Source organism: Bos indicus, chromosome 28 (assembly GCF_029378745.1).
Source record: "Bos indicus isolate NIAB-ARS_2022 breed Sahiwal x Tharparkar chromosome 28, NIAB-ARS_B.indTharparkar_mat_pri_1.0, whole genome shotgun sequence".
Taxonomy (NCBI): Eukaryota; Metazoa; Chordata; class Mammalia; order Artiodactyla; family Bovidae; genus Bos; species Bos indicus.
Genome location: NC_091787.1, coordinates 14,496,574 through 14,518,979, shown reverse-complemented (window position 1 = coordinate 14,518,979; position 22,406 = coordinate 14,496,574). Strand labels below are relative to the sequence as shown.

The window sequence follows — 22,406 nt, the reverse complement described above, 5'->3', positions numbered from 1 at the left end:
TACTAAAGATGCTTGATCTCACACCTGTGAAACAACCGTGTTGTCTGTTCAGCTGTATATTCATATCAGATAACCAGAAGTGTAAACTGTTTAAAGTAATGAAAAGATACAAATGATACCCCTGGACATGATCTGCTATATTACAGACTAAAGAATGTGACTTAGAACAGTTGGCTAAATTCCATGATCCACTTCTCTGACCTTTTGATAACAGTGAAAGCTGGTAAAAAGAATGAGATTATGCATGTAAGGTAAAGACAGTTATGCCTTTGACCTTCCTTTTGTGGTGACTGGTACAGGGCTCATTCATGCTTCATGTATGCCCCAGGACAACTTTGGACTTTCCTTGGAACCATGATAGAGATATGAACCCTCATTATGGTTCAGGAATAGTCTCATTTCTTGGCCACTAAAGAAATGAGAGATTGAGCCTAAAAGCTACATTCTCCCAAGAAATAAAAGCAAGAGGAGCAAACAGACAATGTGATGCTGTGTGGAAGTAGTCTTGTGTGGAGGGTGTGGTCAGGGAGGGCTGGGGATGTGCTTTTGTCAGCCAGAAAAGGTTCAGACGGAAAAAGCAGGGGGAGTGTAATGCCTTGCCATGCAGGCAGGGAATAAAAGGGACAAAAGACACAAGGCAGTCTTGTGGAACCAGGCAAGGAGAGTTGGCACCATCTGGAAAAAGACCTCAGTGCCCTAGTTGGCACTTTTCCAGATGGTGCTGTGCTGGCTCCAGCCAGAGAAAAGCATTCTTTTATGGCTGGTAAGAAAATCTTGGGGTTGTAACCAACTCCTCTGGGAGCTGGTAAACAAATTCCATGCCTCTTATTGTTATGAAGTGAGGCTATATATTCTCAGAAGCTATGTGGTTCAGAGAAATATTTTCATTAACCCTTGCCATTGAAGTTCAAGAGAGACCATGGATGTCAATCTTAATCAAGCATAAAGGTTAGGACATACTGTACCCAACCCAAAGCAGTGATAATCCAAAGACCAGCTTTGATAATCACTATTAGTGCATTGTATGTAATTACCTAAGTAATGTGAACTAAATAATTGTGGCACCAAATCTATGTTAACTTACTGTGGATGGAAAACTGTCAATATGTATTGAGCAAGCAGGATGTCAGACATTTTGCTGGATATTTTAACTAGTTACCTCATTTAGTTCTCATAACAAACCTATGAGCTATGACTTTACAGATGAGACAAGTGAGACTCTGAAAGGTAAATAAACTGCCTAATCCATACAGCTAGAAAATAAATAATATATATTTTAGACTCATGTCTGCTAAACTATTTGCACTTGTGACATTGATAGTAACCATAGTAACACTTATAGCAAATGTTTATATAGCTTTTGGACTGTGGTGCTGGAAAAGGCTCTTGAGAGTCCATTGAACAGCAAGGAGATCAAACCAGTCAATCCTGAAGGAAATCAACCCTGAATATTCATTGGAAAGACTGATGCTAATGCTGAAACTCCAATACTTTGGCCTGATCCAATACCTGATGCAAAGAACCGACTCATTGGAAAAGACCCTGATGCTGGGAAAGATTGAGGGCAAGAGGAGGAGACAAGAGGATGAGATGGTTGGATGGCATCACTGACTCGATGGACGTGAGTTTGAGCAAACTCAGGGATATAGTGAAGGACAAGGAAGCCTGGTGTGCTGTGGTTCATGGGGTTGCAAAGAGTTGGACACAACTTAGCGACTGAACAACAAAAATATAGCATTCATTCTATGCTCTTAGCATTTTATATACATTCCTTGAGATGATGTCACTCCAGCCTCCCTTCCTCATAAAGATGGACAATTGGACAGTTTTTTATGAACAAAAGCAGCTCTGGGAAAGCTCTGGAGTCCACTTAAGAAACCTGAGCAAAACAGTTAGATAAAAGCAACTTGAAACTAACCACACAAGAAGAGAAGAAAGATTCATTTTGCCTGCATCATCCCATCCCTCAAGCAAACACTGTTCAGTGCCAACATAATAAAGGCTAAATATGACAAACCCACAGCTAACATCATACTCAGTGTCAAAAGGTTTAAAGTTTTTCCCCTAAGAGTAGGAGCAAGAAAAGAAGATCCACTCTTACCACTCCTATTCAACATAGTACTGGAAGTCCTCGCCAGAGAAATCAGGCAAGAAAAAGAAATAAAAAGCATCCAAATCAAAAAGGAAGAAGTAAAATGTTCTTTATTTGCAAATCATATCATCATATACATAGAAAATCTTAAAAACATGCCCCCAAAGTGTTGGAACTAATCAATGATTTCAGTAAAATTGCAGGATACAAAATCAAGATAGAAATCACTTGTATTTCTATGCACTAACAATAAAGCATCTGAAAGAGAAAGAAAACGATCCAAATTCACAATAATATAAAAAAATAATAGAATACTTAGAAATAAATTTAGCAAAGGAAGTGAAAGATCTGCACACTGAAAGACATGAGACTTTGAAGAAGGAAATTAAGTAAGACACAAAAAAATTAGATTGAGTATGGATATTCTACACTCAGAATTAATATTGTTTAAATAGCCATACTACTACCCACAGCCATCTATAGTCAGTACTGTCTCTATCAGAATTCTAATGGCATTTTTCACAGAAATAGAAAAAGACCCTAAAATTAGTATGAAACCACAAAAAGTCCTGAATGGTCAAAGCAATCCTAAGAAAGAAGAACATATTGGAGGTGTTATACTTCCTAATTTCAAAGCTATAGTAATCCAAACAGTATGGGACTGGCATAAAAATAGACAAATAGACCAATGTTCCAGAAGAAAGGACCAGAAATAAATCCTAACGTATACAATCAACTCATGTTTCCCAAGGAAATCATGAGTGCTTAATAGATAAAGGATAGTCTCTTCAATAAATAGTGCTGGAAAAATGGGATAACCACATGTTGAAGAAAGAGATTGAACCCCTTATGCTACTCAAAAATTCTCAAAATGAATTAAGTATTAAGACATAAAACTATAAAAATCCTACAAGAAGACATAAGAAAAACCTTCTGGACGTTGGTTTTAGCAACAGTTTTTTGGGTGTGACACCAAACGCACAACAAAAGCAAACATTGATAAGTAGAACTACATCAGATTTCTGCACAGCAAGATAAATGCTCCATTTCAACAAAAATAAACATGAACAAAATGAAAAGACAACTAATGGAATGGGAGAAAATATTTGCAAATCATAGCTAATAAAGGATTAATATGTAAATAAGGTTTCCCTGATAGCTCAGTTGGTAATCCACCTGCGATGCAGGAGACCCTGGTTTGATTCCTGGGTCGGGAAGATCCCCTGGAGAAGGGATAGGCTACCCAATCCAGTATTCTTAGGCTTCCCTTGTGGCTCAGCTGGTAAAGAATCCACCTGCAATGTGGGAAACCTGGGTTCAATCCCTGGGTTACGAAGATCCCCTGAGAAGGGAAAGGCTACCCACTCCACTATTCTGGCCTAGAGAATTTCATGGACTATATAGTCCATGGGGTTGCAAAGAGTCGGACACAACTGAGACACTTTCACTTTCACTTTTTTTCAAGGTTCTCATACAAGTCAATAGCAAAAAAAAAAAAATCTGACTAAAAATGGGCAGAGGAACTAAATAGACATTTTTCCAAAGAAGACAAGACATACCAATGGCCAACAGATAAGTGAAAAGAGGCTCAGCATCATTAATCAACAGAGAAATGCAAGTGAAAACAAGAATGAGCTATCACCACAATCCTGTTAGAATGATTTTCACTGAGAAGACAGAAGATAACAAATGTTGGTGAGATGTGGAGAAAAGGAAACCCTTATGCACTGTTGGTGGGAATGTAAATCGATGCAGTCACTATGCAATACAATATGGAGATTACTCAAGAAATTAAAAATAGAACCACCACTATATGATCCAGAAGTTCCACCTCTGGAAATGAAAACAAGATCTGGAAGGGATATCTGCATTCCCATGTGCACTGGAGCATTATTCACAGTCTCCACTGTGAATGAAAACAACTGAAGTATCCCTCAAGGGATGACTCATCAAAAAAGTTGTAGTATACATATATACAATGGAAAAATGCTTATGAGAAAGAAGGAAATTCTGCCATACGAGACAGTATGAATGGACCATGAGAACATTATGCAAGTGAATAAGTCAGAGAAAGACAAATAATGATATAACTTATGTAGAATCTAAAAAAGTCAGACTCATAGAGTAGAGTGGTGGTAACCAAGGGCTGAGAGGTAGGAGGCGTGGGGAGATATTGGCCAAGAGTACTGTTTTATGCTGGTCTCAGCCTGTTGGTAACCAGTGTTATTGCTGGACTGACCTTTGTGATTCTTATCATGATTGTAAGATGCCCTCGGCAATAACCAACAGGAAACTTTGGGGAAGAGGTTTATTACTCAAAGGTCTTGAAAATTACACAGCACACCTCGGGCCACATCGCAGAGTCAGGGGTAGGAAAAAGAGAGGCAGCAGGTGTAGGGTTGTGGGAACAAGTGTGGGGCCTACGGTCTCAAAGGTGAATTTAAAACACAGAATGGAAATTTAAAGGGAAGAGAAAAAATAAGCAGCCCAAATGGTCATTTATTGAAATCAATCAAGGTCTCTGAAACCAGCTGTCACATCCTCTCAGCAACTTCCTCCAACAATTGACATGGATAAAGAAGAGTATTCTGGGATTATGAAGTAGTTCTTTATCTTATTGCGGCATTGTATGTTACAATTCATAGAAATATATATCCCCCAAAAGTTTTTAAGATGGTAATTTTTAATGAAAAATAAACTGCAGGCTTTACACACAGACTTTCTAGATTTGAATCACCTATTTGCTGTTTATCTTGAGATATATTACTTAATTTTCATATTTCCTAATTTCTCATAAAATAATGGCAGTCGTAGTGACAACCCCCTCACAGGGTTGTGATGAACATGAAATGGGCTAAAATGTATACCCATTTAGAGCAACCCCTGTATACAGTAAGCACTCAGTAAATATTAGTGATCATTATTAGGACACATATACATCATGTGGGATTAATGTTTTATGCTGTGTAATTTTAAGAGTTTTACTTTTCAACAATTCACATGTTCCTTAGTTGATGAATGTGGTCTATCTGTACAATGGAGTAGTAGTCATAATAAAACGGAAGTAAATACTGACCCATGCAACCCATAGGTGAACCTTGAAAACATAATGCTAAGTGAAAGCAACCAGACACCAACGGTCACATATTGTATGATTCCACTTATATGAAATGTCCAAAATAGGCAAATCCATAGAACCTGAAAGTCAATTAAGGGTTGCCAGGGAAAGGGGAGAAGTGGGCCTGACTGCTAACAGATATGGAGAAGGCAATGGCACCCCACTCCAGTACTCTTGCCTGGAAAATCCCATGGGCAGAGGAGCCTGGTGGGCTGCAGTCCATGGGGTCGCTAAGAGTCAGACACGACTGAGCGACTTCCCTTTACCTTTTTACTTTCGTGCACTGGAGAAGGAAATGGCAACCCACTCCAGTGTTCTTGCCTGGAGAATCCCAGGGACGGGGGAGCCTGGTGGGCTGCCGTCTGTGGGGTCGCACAGAGTCGGACACGACTGAAGTGACGCAGCAGCTAACAGATATGGGACTTTTTCTGACATGATAGAAATACTCTGAAATCGATAACAGTGGTGGTGGCTCAACTCTATAAATACACTGAAAACCTCTGAATCATATACTTTAAAGTGTGAACTTTATAGTATGTGAATTATATCTCAATAAGGCTTTTATTTTTTTTTAATCTCTGAAACAAAGGCACCTGGGGCAGTGGAGGACAGCTCAGCCTGGCTCTTTATCTAGACATGTGGCTGGCAAAGTGTTTATAGAGATAGCTGTCTTTGAAGTGGATGACTCTTTGAAGTGGATCCCTTGGCAATCAAAGCTTAAGTCAGACACTTGCATTACAAAAAAGAAAAACCAACTGTCAGGCCTGATGCTACAGGTACAAACTTCCTGTAACAAGACCAATAAGTTTGAGGGAATCTGATGTACAGCATGGCGATTGTAGTTGTTGATACTGTGTTGTGTTCTTGCATGTTGCTGAGAGAGTAAACTGTAGATGTTCTCATCACAAAAAAGAAATTGTAACAATGTGATGGAGGTGTTAACTATGTACTATGGTGGCAATCATTTTGCAATATGTAAGTATATCCAATCAACACGCTGAACACCTTAAATTTACACAATGTTAATATCATTATTCAATGGACATGGGATCGGGTGGACTCCGGGAGTTGGTGATGAACAGGGAGGCCTGGCGGGCTGCAGTTCATGGGGTCGCAAGGAGTCGGACACGACTGAGTGACTGAACTGAACTGAATGTCATTATACCTCAATAGAGCAGAAAGAGATACTTTAATTTAAAAATCACTATTTTATAAATTAGCTAATTTTATTCTCACAGCAACTTTTTGAGGACACCATTATTATCTCTGTTTTACAGGTAAAGAAACTAAGGTCAGAGAACTTGCCCAAGGTCATACATACTAAAACGGGAAAGAAATAGGATTCAAACCCAGAAAGTCTGACTTTAGAAACCATAGTCTCAACACATTCTACTGTTCTATTTTCAAATATTTCCAGAACTAAGTGCTTTTCAGAACTTCCGACTTTCTAACCAGACAAGGTCAAATTCCAAAATGGCACTCATAAGCCCCTAAAGGAAAACATACCTGACAGAATCCTAGGGATGAGAGCAGTAATAAGCCAAGTAACTGAATGGGAAAGACACCGAAGCTTCTTGAAACATTGTAACACACCCCCATACTGTGACACCTCTCCTCACCCAACACCTCTTGCTAAAACCCCAGGAGTTAAGGACAGGCCCCTGGAGAAGCCTCAAAGGCTCTCAAGAGTCTAGTCTCCAGTGTTGAGGGAGACTGTACTCCCAACAGGAGCAGCTGCTCCACGTTAGGACCACTGTGCCTGCTGCTTGCCAGCCTGAGGTCTAAGAGGTAGGAAAAACATATAAACTCTTCAAATCCTGAGCACATACTTCACAGGGAGAGGAGAAGTGCAGATACAAAGAGCTTACTTGGCTTTCTTTTTTTTTTTTTTCCCCAGAGCTGCCTAAAGTTTATCTCATGAGGAATCCACTGAAGGACTTCTTGGGGAAGAGAGTTCGAGTCAAGATGTCCAGAAACCAGGTAGGGTGATCCACCACTGCAGGGGTTAATAATCAGCTGCCTGTTGCTCTGGCTAAGCCATGAGAAAAACACCATGGGAAAAGAATAAAAGCAAAATATAGCAGTACAGTATAATCTAAACCAAAATATATCAGGTTATTAATTGGGGTCGTCATGCCCTGCTAAGCTAAGGAAAACATAGTATGGACCTTGGAACACCGGATCAGCACCAGGTTCAGAACACTGCTTGTGCACACACCAAGATGTTTTCCCAAGGCATATGTGGGTATATGACCCCCAGCTGGGTGATACCCCTTGTACAAGAAAATAGCAGATAGTTCAAAGTAATGAATAAAATGAGAGAAGTGTCATAGCAAAACAGATACTTTCTGCATGCCAAGATACTAAATAAAAGTGATGTGGCTCCAAGGAACAGGGCTCTTGATCCAAGAGGTCTTGAGTTCCCTGGTCCCATCTTTAAAACCTTAATTCTGTCTCTAGTTTCTTTTTCCCAAACTGTGTGTTGACCACTTTCAATCCCTACCTGCTGCGCTGGCCGCAGCATACCGTCTTAGTTCACCAGGGACTAGGGGACTTCCAGGAGCACAGACTCTGAGTGCTAAAGCCATGACAGTTGGTTGCTCTTCATTCATGTTAGGGTCAGCAAGAACCCCTAGGATTTTTCTTCATTCCAGTGCATTCCACTCATGCCAAGCTGTGCTACTCACACACCATCCAGTCATGCAAATGAATTCTGACTGTGAGCCTTTTATTTTGACTCCCACTTCAGTTATTACTGCTGTAACCCCAGCACCCATTTCCTTAGAATGGTTGCTGTTATTCACTGACCTGGTCTGCTTAAATCAGATGGGATTATTTTCACTAGCTGCTGCCTCCCAGCCAGAGGGGATGTAAAGCTTCCTGGCTTATTTAGAATGTAACCCTGTCTCTTTCAGCTGCTAACTGTCTGAACTGGTCACCAGATAGGCTGCTGTCAACCTGGGATAAAGATGCCAGACATGAAGAGTGATGCATTTCACTGTTTGAAAACTTCTTGGTTACAAAGGAGTAACTGCAACTGGCCCCACTGAAGTTTTGACTAGTTGTTTTTCATTAAGTCTTTCAATCCCTTACCTAATTAGCTTCTCAGAAGCATGTGTCTTTTTTTGTCGTTGTTTTGGTCGCTTCGCGTCTTAGTCGTGGCATGCAGAATCTAGTTTCCTGGAAAGTGAAAGTGTTAGTCACTCAGTTGTGTCCAACTCTTTGCAGCCCCATGGACTGTAGCCCTAGTTCTCTGACTAAGGATCAAATCCATGGCCCCCTGCGTTGGGAGCATCAAGTCTTAGCCCCCTGGACCACCAGGAGGGAAGTCCCAGAAGCATGTGTCTTGTGGGCAGTACTACCCAATATTCCCTTAGAAACCTGAAGATGCCCTATGAGTGCATGAGCCTTTAAAGTGCAGTCAGTCCCATTTAAAATTCCCCATTAGAAGTAAAGCTGAGCATTAGTGACAGGCACAGCCCCTACTTTTAAGAGATGGTGCAGTCTAATTAGGGAACTGTGCTCACACACACACACAAACACACACACACACATACACCCCTGCAAGCCCCAGGGATTACAGATGTCAGGAGCTGTTAGTACAGAAACCCATTTCTGACTGAGGAGGAGGGGAACCAGGTGTGAGTTCAAGCACCAGAGTCTCTGCCATCTGCAGCTGTTTCCTTCCCAACTGACCTCCTGACTGTCTCCTACACCTCAGGAAGGCATCTGGGTGCCCTGGGATTGTCCCTTATGGAGGAGAGGCTGACTCAGGTCTGGAAGGTGTGTGCAACAACCCCCCCGCCTCAATCTTCTCTTCTCTGTTCACATCCACCCGCGCAGGTCTGGCAGAGGTGCCTGCCAGAGCCCCACGATCTCTGATTATTCTAACAGGATCCGTCCCTGAACAGATGGCCACCTCAGTCACAGTGGACTTCATATCTGGCCAAGATAGGGCATTATATATCTAATGAGCAATCTAGCAAATGAAGTTGAACAGGCATGCCTCGTTCTTCATTTAATCATCCCAGCTGTTGGCTCCTAGGCCATGGACTGGCGGGCAGGCTGAATTGGGCCTGAGTATAAAGGTGCAGGCATGGGAAGAGCCTCTCAGAGACCAACAGGACACCAGATGGAGTTAGATAGCATTACATGCATTTAGAGTATGAACCTCTTTTGAACAAAGAGCTGGCTGGCCAACTTGCACCAGAGTGATGCCATTATAGAGGCAATGTTTAGGAAATAGCAATTTCCATGCTGATGAGAGCAGTGTTTGTTCATTTTTATTGTCTGCTGCAGTCATTCTCTTTTTTTATTTTTAATTTAACTGGAATATAGTTGATCTACAGTGTTATATTAGTTTCATGTTACAGCAAAGTGATTCAGTTATACATACATTCATCCTATTTTAGACTCTCTTCTCATGTAGGTTATCACCGAATATTGAGTAGAGCTCCCTGTGCTGTACAGTAGGGCCTTATCTGTCTCATTCGTAGTGGTGTGTATGTTCATCCCAAGCTCCTGATTTATCCCTCCCCCTAACATTTCCCCTTTGGTAACCATAAGTTTGTTTTTGATATCTTTAAGTATTTTTCTGTTTTATAAATAAGTTCATTTGTATCATTTTTAAGAAGTTTGATCCCATGAGTGATATCATATGATATTTGTCTTTCTCTGCCTTAGTGTGATCATCTCTAGGTCTGTCCATGTGGCTGAATGGTATTATTTTGTTCTTTTATGGCTTTATGTATTGTATATGTATACTAAATCTTCTTTATCCATTCCTCTGTTGATGGACATTTAGGTTGCTTCCATGTCTTGGCTGTTGTAAAGGTGCTGCAGCTTATTTCAGGTTATGGTTTCCTTTCAAAATATGGTTTTCTCTGGATATATGCTCAGGAGTGGGATTGCTGGATCATGTGGTAGTTCTACTTTTAGTTTTCTAGGGAACCTCCATGCTCTTCTCCACAGTGATTATACTAATTTAAGTTCCCACCAACAGTGTAGAAGGGTTCCCTTTTCTCCACTCTCTCTGCAGCATTTATTGTTTGTAGAGAGTACTCTTAAACTTTACCTGGAAGGATTTTAAAATACAAATTAGGTCCAGGTGTGGAACCAGAGAATTTACACTTTTAACAAGTTCCCAAGTAGAAGCCGGAGAAGGAAATGGCAACCCACTCCAGTATTCTTGCCTGGAGAATCCCAGGGACGGAGGAACCTGGTGAACTGCCATCTATGGGGTCTCACAGACTAGGACTCAACTGAAGCGACTTAGCAGCAGCAGCAAGTAGAGACCATGGGTTCCAGGACCACACATTAAGAGGCATGGGTCTACAGGAAATAATCCATTTAACAGTATATGTATGTGTGTGTTTCTTCTGCAGACCCAGCCCATATAGAAATCATTGTGAAGTGTCATATAACAACATACCCAGATATTTGTTGGAATAATGAGGGATGAAAACTCACAACCAATATTTGATCAACTAACTACAAAGCACTTATTAAGCAGCTACCATGTGCAAATCTAGGTCCTAAATTCTGTAAAGATTAAAAAGAAATGTCAAATTCAAATTGGAAAAACCTTTCTAGAGGTCATTTAGTCAATATATAATTAAAGTCTAAAACTTGCCACTTTTTTACCCACCAAGCAGTTCTATGTCTAGGAATTTATCACAAGAAAATAACTTAAAACATTGACAGAGTTTAAACTAAGGAAGTGTTTACTGATGCTTTTTAAAAGGAAAAGGTGGAAATCTAAAAAGTTAACAAATATACTTGTAACTAACTGACAAATACATCACATTTTGTCTCATGCATATCCTATCTTGCTTTCCCTCTCTCACATACACACACACACACACACACACACACACACACACACACACACACACACACACCCCTTGTTTCTGTAGACCACCGGTTCTCAACACATTTTCAGATTTTAAATGTCTTTACTTGTCAGAGTTCAGAAGGAGTGCTACCAGCACCTAGTAAACACCTCACAATGCACAGGACAGCTCTCACAACACGGAATCAGTAGTGCTGACCTTGAGAAACCCTGATCTAGTCTCACTTGTCAGAGGATTCCAGCAGAACCACATTGACTCCGATGACTATATTCCATAGAATCAGCCGCAGCTGTGTAGTGAAGGGCTTTATTCCCCTCAGAGCCTCATGGTGTTATTTCTGTTCTTGAGGATTGTCTCAAGTGAATTCGTGCATCGTTCACGTGGGCTTTCTCCCTCAGCTTCTGCCTGTGTTGTGGCAATTCAGAGAAATCCCGTGGGAGCAGCCACTGAGCTTGCACAGCTGCCTATTCCCTCCTTCCCCCTAGGGGATGATGATGGGGCCCAGTGCACCACCGCCTGGCGCCCTTGTACCTTGCTGATGCTGTCCTCGCGGTCTCAACATTGCCATAGCTCTGTGGGGTCTATGCATGTATGCTTATGCTAGTTACTCAGTTGTGTCAATTCTTTATGGTCCTTTGGACTATAGCCCGCCAGGCTCTTCTGTCCATGGGATTTTTCAGGCAAGAATATTAGAGTGGATTGCCATTTCCTCCTCCAGGGGGTCTTCCCAACACAGGAATCAAACCTGCATCTCCTGTGTCTCCTGCATTTTAGGTGGATTTTTTATCTGCTGAGCTATCAGGGAAACCTGTGGAGTCTAGTTACCTGGAAACCAAAGCAGTGCTCTTGGTTGGGCTCACACAACACCCTGTGAGAAGAGTTTCTTTGGCTTCTGCCTGCAGCTGCTCTCCAATACGGGTTTGTAGGGCCTGGCCAGGAGACCAGAGGCTGGGAAAAGACTGCATTGTCCTCTCATATCTCAGGTCCCTGAGCCAACCACTTTTCTTCTCCTGTGAACAAAATTTCTCAAGCAAATAAACATTTGCAAAATACACACACTAAGAGTAAATACTATGAGTTCAGATAAAGACACAGTTACTCCAATTGACATTCACCACAGATGCGTGGAGCATCCCCTCCCACCAGCCACATGGGCCAAGCTAATGCCCATTCCTTTGCCTTAGCTTATCCTCCAACAGAAGATCTCCCTAACTCCACTCTGTTTACATAAATCTCGCTGTCTTTTAAGACCTGGTTCTCATCTCCTCCAGGAAGTTTTCAAAATCATCTAGGGTGCTTTTTGTTATAAGTAGTAGAATGTTTAAAACAATTAGTGGTCTTATTATTTTATATAAAAAGAAGCATGCAGCTGCTGCTAAGTCGCTTCAGTCATGTCCGACTCTGTGCGACCCCATAGATGGCAGCCCACCAGGCTCCCCCGTCCCTGGGATTCTCCAGGCAAGAACACCAGAGTGGGCTGCCATTTCCTTCTCCAATGCATGAAAGGGAAAAGTGAAAGTGAAGTTGTTCAGTTGTGTCCGACTCTTTGCGACCCCATGGACTGCAGCCCACCACGCTCCTCTGTCCATGGGATTTTCCAGGGAAGAGTACTGGAGTGGGTTGCCATTGCCTTCTCCAAGCATGCAGCTAGAGAGTTCCATAGTTGAGCAATTCAAAAATTCACTGGCTTCTTTCCAATTCTCTTGATTTTTGTCTCATGTTCACAAGATGGCTATCACAGCATCTTCTCATCATGAAAATATCAAAAGGCAGGAAGTAAAAGAGAGGTTCCCAGCCTCTCCCTTGCTGAGGTATAAAAAGGAATTTGATTAGAAGCTTTTTTGTCAGAGAGGAAATTCTTCCCCACAAGTCCCCAACAGATATCTCTTTATATTTCATCCGCCAGAACTAACCCAGTCATTGAGATGATTGTGATAACTTTAGACATATCATGGTCATTCCTTGAACCTGGAGGAGGGACCCGCCTCCTTAGTGAATTGCCTTCACTAAGGACCCGCCTTAGTGAATTGCTGCTCTGTGAAAAGAGAAGCACTGGTTCTTTGGGAGTACTCAGAAGGAGACTTGCCAGGCCCTTTGGAATGAAGAGTAGAACCATACCACACGTAGTAGCATCAGAACTGTTTGAACCTGTTGATGACAAAACCATATCAAGAGAGAGACATATTTAAGACCACCGGTTTTCCTTGTTCTTTCCCATCATTGAGCAACAAGCTCGTGAAATGTGCCATAATGAAGAGAATATTGAGAGTTAACATTAAGTTAATACTGAGAGTAGTGAGAGTTAACAAACTTAGATTTGAATTCCAGTCCTGGCACTGATGAATAACCTTGGGCGAGTCATTTACTCTCTCTCTCTGAATTGAGCCACTCACTGCCAGTCTATTATTCTCTGATACCGAAAATGGCACCTTGGGAAAACTGGAAGCTGAAAACAAAAATGTCTCTCATGGGCTGCCTCTGCTCAATTCTTCACCCTTCCTCTGCTTCTCCAGGATGGGACATTGTCGTGAAACACAATCATGTCTGTTCAAAGCTCCAGCAAATGCTAGAGACTCAACACTGAAATACTGAATCCTGGACCTTAGAACATTGAACAGAACAGCAGCAAGGGCTGACCAAAAGTAGAAATGTTAGAATTTCAAAGTCATCAAAACTCAAGAAAAGGATTCTATTTAGGGTACTGGAATTTTTTTAAGACTTTTTTTTTTTTAGAGTAGTTTTAATTTAACAAAACTGATAGGAAGGTAAGAGACTTCCCATATCCCTTCTGCCCCTACATGTGATAGCCAGCCTAATTATCAATATCACTCACCAGAATGGTGCATTTGTTATTAATGATACCTACATTAACACCTAATTATCACCCAAAATCTGTAGATTATCTTAGGGTTTACTTTGCTATTGTGCAGTCTATAGGTTTGAACAAATATATAATAACGTGTATCCATCATTATAATATAATAAAAAGAAGTTTCACTGCCCTAAAAATGCTCTGTGCTCCACCTGTGTACCTCTCTTGCCTCTTCCCCACCTCTGGCAACCACTGACATTTTTATGATCTCCACAGTTTTGCCTTTTCCAGAAAGTCTTAACTATTGTAATCATACAGTATGTAGCCTTTTCATATTGGCTTATTTCACTTAGTAATATACATTTAAGTTTCCTACATATCTTTTCATGGCTATACTTCTTTTTTATGAGAACTGTTAGGATTTACTCTCTTAATAACTTTCATATGTATCATATAGCAGTGATAACTATAGTTATCTTGTTGTATATTACATCCCTGCTGCTGCTGCTGCTAAGTCGCTTCAGTTGTGTCCGACTCTGTGCGACCCCATAGATGGCAGCCCACCAGGCTCCCCCATCCCTGGGATTCTCCAGGCAAGAACACTGGAGTGGGTTGCCATTTCCTTCTCCAGTGCATGAAAGTGAAAAGGTAAAGGGAAGTCTCTCAGTCATGTCTGACTCTTAGCGACCCCATGGACTGCAGCCCACCAGGCTCCTCTGTCCATGGGATTTTCCAGGCAAGAGTACTGGAGTGCGGTGCCATTGCCTTCTCTGATATTACATCCCTAGTATTTATTTACTAGGACTAGGGGGATCTTATAACTGGAACTTATGTTTTGACCACCTTCCTTTAGTTCCCACTCTTCCACGCCCTACCTCTGGGAGCTATAAATCTAATCTTTTTCCTACAAGTTTTAAAAATTTTAATTAGACTCTACATGTAGGAGAGATACCGTATTTGTCTCTCTCTGACTTACTTCACTTAGCATTAATTCACTATAGTTCTTCCATGTTGTTGCAAATGACAACATGAGTATTTCCTCATGTTATGGCTGAATAATATTCCATGGTATATATAAAACAGTTTTTTAATCCCTTCATCCGTCAATGGACTCTTAGCTTGCTTCTATGTAATGGCTGTTGTAAATAACACTGCTATGAAGATTGGGATGCAAATATCTTTTTTGAGTTAGTTTTCTTTTTCTTTGGACATATTCCTAGAAATGGGATTTCTAGGTTATATGGTAGTTTTATTTTTAACGTTTGAGGATCCTCCATACTGTTTTTCATAGCAGCTGCACTAGTTTATACACACATCAACAATGCACAAGGATTCCTTTTACTCCGCATCCTCACAAGCATTTGTCTTCTCTTGTATTTTTGATGATGGCAATTCTAATAGCCAAGAGATGATATCTCATTGTGGTTTTGACTGGCATTTCCCTTATTGCTAGTGATGGTGAGCATATTTTCAGCTATGTGTAGGCTGCCCAGTATCTTCTTTGGAAAAATGTTACTCAGGTTTTTTACCCTATCTTAATTGAATCATTTGGGTTTTTGCTATTATTTGAGTTCTTTGTATATTTTGAATAATAATTTCTTATAAGATACATGTTTTTTATGCTTTTGTTGTTTGTGCTTTAGAAGCCGTATCCAAAAAAAGTCATTGCCAAGATCAATATCAAGGAGCTTTTTCCTATATTTTCTTCTGGGAATTTCATGGTTTCAGTTTTAAGTCTTATATTTAACTTTTGAATCCATCTTGAGCTAATTTTTGTGAATTTTGTTCTTGAACATTTAAATATCCAATTTTGAGGACTATTTATTTATTAAAATCTTTTCTCTATTGAGAATCCTTGGATCTTCTGTCAAGTATTAGTTGGCCATATATGTTTGGGTTTATTTGTGGTTTCTCAATTCTGTTCCATTGATTTGTCTGTTTTTATCCAGAACCATATGCTTTTCATTACTAATACATTAAGAGTATAGCTTGAAATCAAGAAAAGTTATGTCTCCTGCTTTGTTCTTCTTTATCAGGATTGCCTTGGCTATTCTAGTCTCTATCAGTTCAGTTCAGTTCAGTCGCTCAGTCATGTCCGACTCTTTGCGACCCCATGAATCACAGCACGCCAGGCCTCCCTGTCCATCACCAACTCCCGGAGTTCACTCAGACTCACGTCCATCGAGTCAGTGATGCCATCCACCCATCTCATCCTCTGTCGTCCCCTTCTCCTCCTGCCCCCAATCCCTCCCAGCATCAGAGTCTTTTCCAACGAGTCAACTCTTCACATGAGGTGGCCAAAGTACTGGAGATTCAGCTTTAGCATCATTCCTTCCAAAGAAATCCCAGGGCTGATCTCCTTCAGAATGGACTGGTTGGATCTCCTTGCAGTCCAAGGGACTCGCAAGAGTCTTCTCCAACACCACAGTTCAAAGGCATCAATTCTTCAGTGATCAGCCTTCTTCACAGTCCAACTCTCACATCCATACACGACCACAGGAAAAACCATAGCCTTGACTAGACGAACCTTTGTTGGCAAAGTGATGTCTCTGCTTTTGAATATGCTATCTAGGTTGGTCATAACTTTCCTTCCAAGGAGTAAGCGTCTTTTAATTTCATGGCTGCAGTCACCATCTGCAGTGATTTTGGAGCCCAAAAAAATAAAGTCTGCCACTGTTTCCACTGTTTCCCCATCTATTTCCCATGAAGTGATGGGACCAGATGCCATGATCTTTGTTTTCTGAATGTTGAGCTTTAAGCCAACTTTTTCACTCTCCACTTTCACATTCATCAAGAGGCTTTTGAGTTCCTCTTCACTTTCTGCCATAAGGGTGGTGTCCTCTGCATATCTCAGGTTATTGATATTTCTCCCAGCAATTTTGATTCCAGCTTGTGTTTCTTCCAGTCCAGCGTTTCTTATGATGTACTCTGCGTATAAGTTAAATAAGCAGGGTGACAATATACAGCTATCTAGTCTCTATAGTTCTATATAAAATTTAGGATTGTTTCTTTACTTATGCAAAATATTCCATTGACATTTTGATAGGGATTACATTGAATCCATAGGTGGCTTTGAGTAATATGTACATTTTAACAATATTCTTCCAATTCATGAGCACAGTATACCTTTCCATTTTTGTGTGTTTTCTCTGATTACTTTCAATAATGTCTTGTAATTTCAAAACAGCAATCTTTCACCTCCTTGGTGATAAACTCAAATGTATATGGTCAACTAATATTTAACAAGGAATCTAAGGATTCTCAATGGAGAAAAGGCTTTAATAAATAAATTGTCCTCAAAATTGGGTATTCATATGTTGAATAACGAAATTCACAAAAATTAGCTCAAGATGGATTAAAATACTTAAATTTATGCCTAAGTATTTTTTGTTTGTTTTTGATGGTATTCTAAATGGGGTCAATTTTTTTCTTTTGCAGAAATTTCATTCTTAGTATATAGAAACATTACTGATTTTTGTAGTTAATTTTGTATCCTGCAAATTTACTGAATCTTTTGATTTGATACATAATAGTCCCTCCGTCATTCGCAGTATTACTTTCTGTGGTATCAGTTAACCACAGTCTACCATGATCTTAAATATTAAATGGAAAATTCCATAAATAAGCAACTTATAAATTATAAATTATGCAGTGCTCTGAGTTATGTGATGAAATCTTGTCATACTTGGAACAGTATAATGCCCTTTGTCCAGTGTATCCATGCTGTAAGCACAATCCACCCAAGGCGATGGCACCCCACTCCAGTACTCTTGCCTGGAAAATCCCATGGGCGGAGGAGCCTGGTAGGCTGCAGTCCATGGGATCGCGAAGAGTCGAACACAACGGAGCAACTTCACTTTCACTTTTCACTTTCATGCATTGGAGATGGAAATGGCAACCCACTCCAGGGTTCTTGCCTGGAGAATCCCAGGGACGAGGGAGCCTGGTGGGCTGCCGTCTATGGGGTCGCACAGAGTCAAACACGACTGAAGTGACTTAGCAGTAGCAGTACCTAAATAGAAAAAAGCATAATAATTATGATTAGGGTTCTGTACAATCTGAAGCATCACACATTCACTGGAGGTCATGGAACATGTGAGTGATCCTTATAATGTGTTGTTGAATTTTTTGGCAAGTATTTTGTTGAGAATTTTGCATCTATATTTATCAGGAATATTGGCCTATAGTTTTCTTTTCTGGTGGTGTCATTTTCTGCTTTTGGTATCATGATAATGCTGACCTTGTAAATGAGTTTGGGAGTGTTCCTTCTCTTTGACTTTTATGGAAGAGTTTGAGAAAGATTGGTATTAATTCTTTTTTAAATGTTTGGTTAAATTGACCAGTGAAGCCATCTGGTTCTGGGGTTTTCTTTGCTGGGAGATTTTTAATTACTGATGAAATCTCTAGGTGGTAATTCTATTCAGATTTTCTATTTCTTCCAGACTTAGGCTTAGTAAGTGTATGTTTCTAAGAATTTTTCCATCTGTTCTAGGTTGTCCAGTTTGTTGGCATATAGTTGTTTGTAATATTTTCTTATAGCCTTTGTATTTCTGTGGTATTTATTGTAATGTCTCCTTTTCTATTTATAATTTTCTTTATTTGGGTCTTCTCTTTTATTTCCTTGGTTAATGTAGCTAAAAGTTTGGCCAGTTTTGTTTATATTTTCAGAGAACCAGCTCTTAACTTTAATCATGTTTTTCTGTTCTCTATTTCATCTATTTTTGCTGTAATCTTTATTATTTATTTCCTTGCCAAATTTGGACTCAATATGTTCTTTTCCTAGTTGCTTAAGTAGCAGAGTTAAGTGTTTGTTTGGAATCATTTTTGCTTCTTTTTTTGCATTTTCTTTTTAAAATTTTATTGGAGTGTAGTTGATTTACAATGTGTTAGTTTCAGGTGTATAGCAAAGTGATTCAATTCTACATATACATATATTCATTTTCAGATTCTTTTTCCATATTGGTTATTACACAATATTGAGTAGAATTCCCTGTGCTACACAATAGGTCCTTGTTGGTTATCTATTTTATATATAGTAGTGTGTATATGTTAATCCCCAACTCCTGCTTCATCTGTTCCCACCCCCCATCCCCAACATTTCTACTTTGGTAATCATAAGTTTTTGAAATTTGTGGGTTTATTCCTATTTGTAAATAAATTCATTTTTTAAAATCATTTTTTAAATTAGATTCCACATAAGAGAGAGATACTTTTCTCTGACTTACTTCACTGCATATGATAATTTCTAGATCCATCCATGTTGCTACAAATGACATTATTTCATTCCTTTTGTGGCTGAGTAATATTACGTTGTATATGTTTACGCATCTTCTTTATGCATTCCTCTCTTGATGGACACTTAGGTTGCGTCTATGTCTTGGCTATTGTAAATAGTGCTGCAGTGAATACTGGGGTGCATGTATTCTTTCAGATTAGGGCTTTCTCTTTTATTTCTTTCATCAGTGTCTTATACTTTTCAGAGTACAAATCTTTTGGCTCCTTAGGTAGGTTTATTCCTAGGTATTTTGCTGTTTTTGATGCAGTGGCAAAGAGTATTGTTTCCTTAATTTCTCTTCCTGATTGTTCATTGCTAGTGTATAGGAATGCAAGAGAATTTCTATGTATTAATTTTGTATCCTGCAACTTTACCAGATTCATTGATGAGCTCTAATAGTTTTCTGGTAGCATCTTTAGGATTTTCTGTGTATAGTACCATGTCATCTGCAAACAGTGACAGTTTTAGTTCTTTTAAAATTTAGATTACTTTTATTTCTTTTTCTTTTTAGATTGCTGTGCCTGGGACTTTCAAAACTATGTTGAATAAAAGTGGAGACAGTGGGTATCCTTGTCTTGTTCCTGACCTTAGAAGGAATGCTTTCAGCATTTCACCAATGAGAATAATGTTACAGTGGGTTTTTCATTTATGGCCTTTATTATGTTGTGGTATGTTCCCTCTATGCCCATTTTCTGGAGACTGTTTTTTAATCATAAATTTAGTGTTAAATTTTATGAAAAGCTTTTTCTGCATCTATGGAGATGATCATGTGGTTTTTATTCTTCAGTTTGTTAATGTGGGTATTATATTAATGTGTTGGTATTATCACATTGATTGGTTTGTGGATATTGAGGAGTCCTTGCACCCATGGGATAAATCCCACTTAATCATGGCGTGTAATCTTTTTAATATATTGTTGGTTTTGGTTTGTTGTGTGCATATATATTTATAATTGTTACATCTTCTTCTTGAATGGAGCCCTTGATTACTAGAGAGTGTCCTTCTTTGTCTCTTGTAGCAGTATTTTAAATTCTACTTTGTCTGATATAAGTACAGCCACTCCAGCTTTCTTTTGATTTCCATCTGCATAGAGTACCTTTTTCCATCTCCTCACTTTCCTTCTGTATGTATCCCTAGATATATACGGTGGTTTTCTTATAGCCTGTACGTGTCCCTAGATACATACAGTGGGTTTCTTATAGACAGCATCTATATGGGTTTTATTTTTTTATCCATTCAGCCAGTCCTTGTCTTTTGGTTGAAGCATTTAATCCATTACATTTAGGTAAAATTGTTGTGTGTGTTCTTATTGCCATTGTGTTATTTTGGATTTATTTTTAGATCTTTTTTGTTCCATTCCTCTTTTGTTCTCTTATAATGTGATGACCATTATTAATGTTATATTTAGATTGCTTTTCGTTTTTTGTGTGTGGATCTGTTATAGATTTTTGGTTTGCGGTTACCGTGAATTTTTGATATAGTGTTGCAGAAACCAGTACTCAAGAAACCAAGCACCACCCTCGGAGAGTTGGAGAACTCAGGTTTATTATGCCAGTGGGCCCAGAGGAGTTAACACTCTAAGCTCTGAGCCCCGAACAAAGGGGTTACAGAGTTTTTATAGACAGACTGTAGTGGAGAAGGCAATGGCACCCCGCTCCACTACTCTTGCCTGGAAAATCCCATGGACAGAGGAGCCTGGTGGGCTGCAGTCCATGGGGTCAGTAAGAGTCAGACACGACTGAGCGACTTCACTTTCACTTTTCATTTTCATGCATTGGAGAACGAAATGGAAACCCACTCCAGTGTTCTTGCCAGGAGAATCCCAGGGACAGGGGCGCCTGGTGGGCTGCCATCTATGGGGTCGCACAAAGTCAGACACAACTGAAGCTACTTAGCAGCAGCAGCAGCAGCAGCAGCAGTGGGCAACAGTGGCTGTTAATAGGCTGGTTTAAACTAAGAGGCTTCGTGCGCAGCGAAACGGCAGTCAAGATGTAGAGAGAAATGCCTGACCTTTACAGAGACAGGCATGGTTAAGCAGGTTTGCAGAGGCTGGGCAATTGCAAAGAGCAGGACAAAGGTGAGTGAAATAAGCTCCAGTTCCTAGCATTGTAAGTCCCTACTTTCTGAGCCTACGTGACCTACGTGATCCAGACTTTGCAAGGAGTAAGCTAAGTTACAAAGGCAGAAGGAGCAGGAGGTTATGTAAAATTTTAACTTTTCCTTTTCAGTTACAGTGTATATATACACACAAGATTGCTTTAAGTTAGTGATCTCCTAATTTCCAGTGCATTTCCAATATCTTGCATTTGTACTTTCCTCTTCTCATGAAGAGGCTTTCCTGATGGCTCAGTGGTAAAGAATCTGCCTGCAATGCAGGAGACACGGGAGACTTGGGTTGGATCCTTGGATGGGGAAGATCCCTTGGAGTAGGACATGGCAACCTGTTCCAGTATTCTTGCCTGGAAAATTCCATGGACAGAGGAGCTTGATGGGCTACAGTCCATGTGCTCACGAAGAGTCAGACACGACTGAGCACATAGCACAGTTTCTCATGATTAGCGGTTTTTCATATCATATTTCTGTGTAAATGGTTTCCTACCTTTACATTTTCTTTTACTGGTGAGCTTTCCCATTTGTTATTTTCTTATCTTTAATTGTGGGCTTTTCTGCCTAGAGAAATTACTTTAGGATTCATTGTAAAACTGGTTTGTTGGTACTGAATTCTTTTAGATTCTGCTTGTCTGTAAAGCTTTTGATTTCTCCATTAAGTCGAAATGACAGCCTTGCTGGGTAGAGTATTTTTGGTTAAAGGTTTTCCCCTTTCATCACTTTAAATATATTGTTCCACTCCCTTCTGACCCACAGTTACTGAAAAATCAGCCAGTATCCTTATGCAGATTTTCTTATATGTTATTTGTTGCTTTTTGCCTTATTGCTTTTAATAGTTTTCTTTATCTTTAGTTTTTGCCAGTTTGATTAATATGTGTCTCAATGTGTTCTTCCTTGGGTTCATCCTGTATGAGATCCTCTATGCTTCCTAGACTGGAGTATTTCCTTTATCATATTAGGGAAGTTTTTTGGTTGTGATATCTTCAAATATTTTCTCTGGCCCTTTCTCTGTCTCCTCTCTGGGACCTTGATAATGAGATTGTTGATGCATTTAATATTGTCCCAGAGGTCTCCGAGTCTGTGCTGACTGTGCTCATTTCTTTTCATTCTGTTCCACAATGGTGATTTCCACAATTCTGTAGTCAAGC

General features: G+C 39.9%; 1 long non-coding RNA gene across 6 annotated transcripts in view; it reads left to right on the top strand.

Moving 5' to 3' along the window:
* The window catches only part of LOC139180388 (uncharacterized), a 466,644-nt gene that overhangs the window by 399,472 nt on the left and 44,766 nt on the right, over window positions 1-22,406 (top strand). For all 6 annotated transcript variants that reach the window (XR_011564644.1, XR_011564645.1, XR_011564648.1 and 3 more), the window contains one exon: window positions 7,108-7,190. This is a non-coding gene — a long non-coding RNA (uncharacterized lncRNA). The remainder of the gene's footprint in view (window positions 1-7,107; window positions 7,191-22,406) is intronic.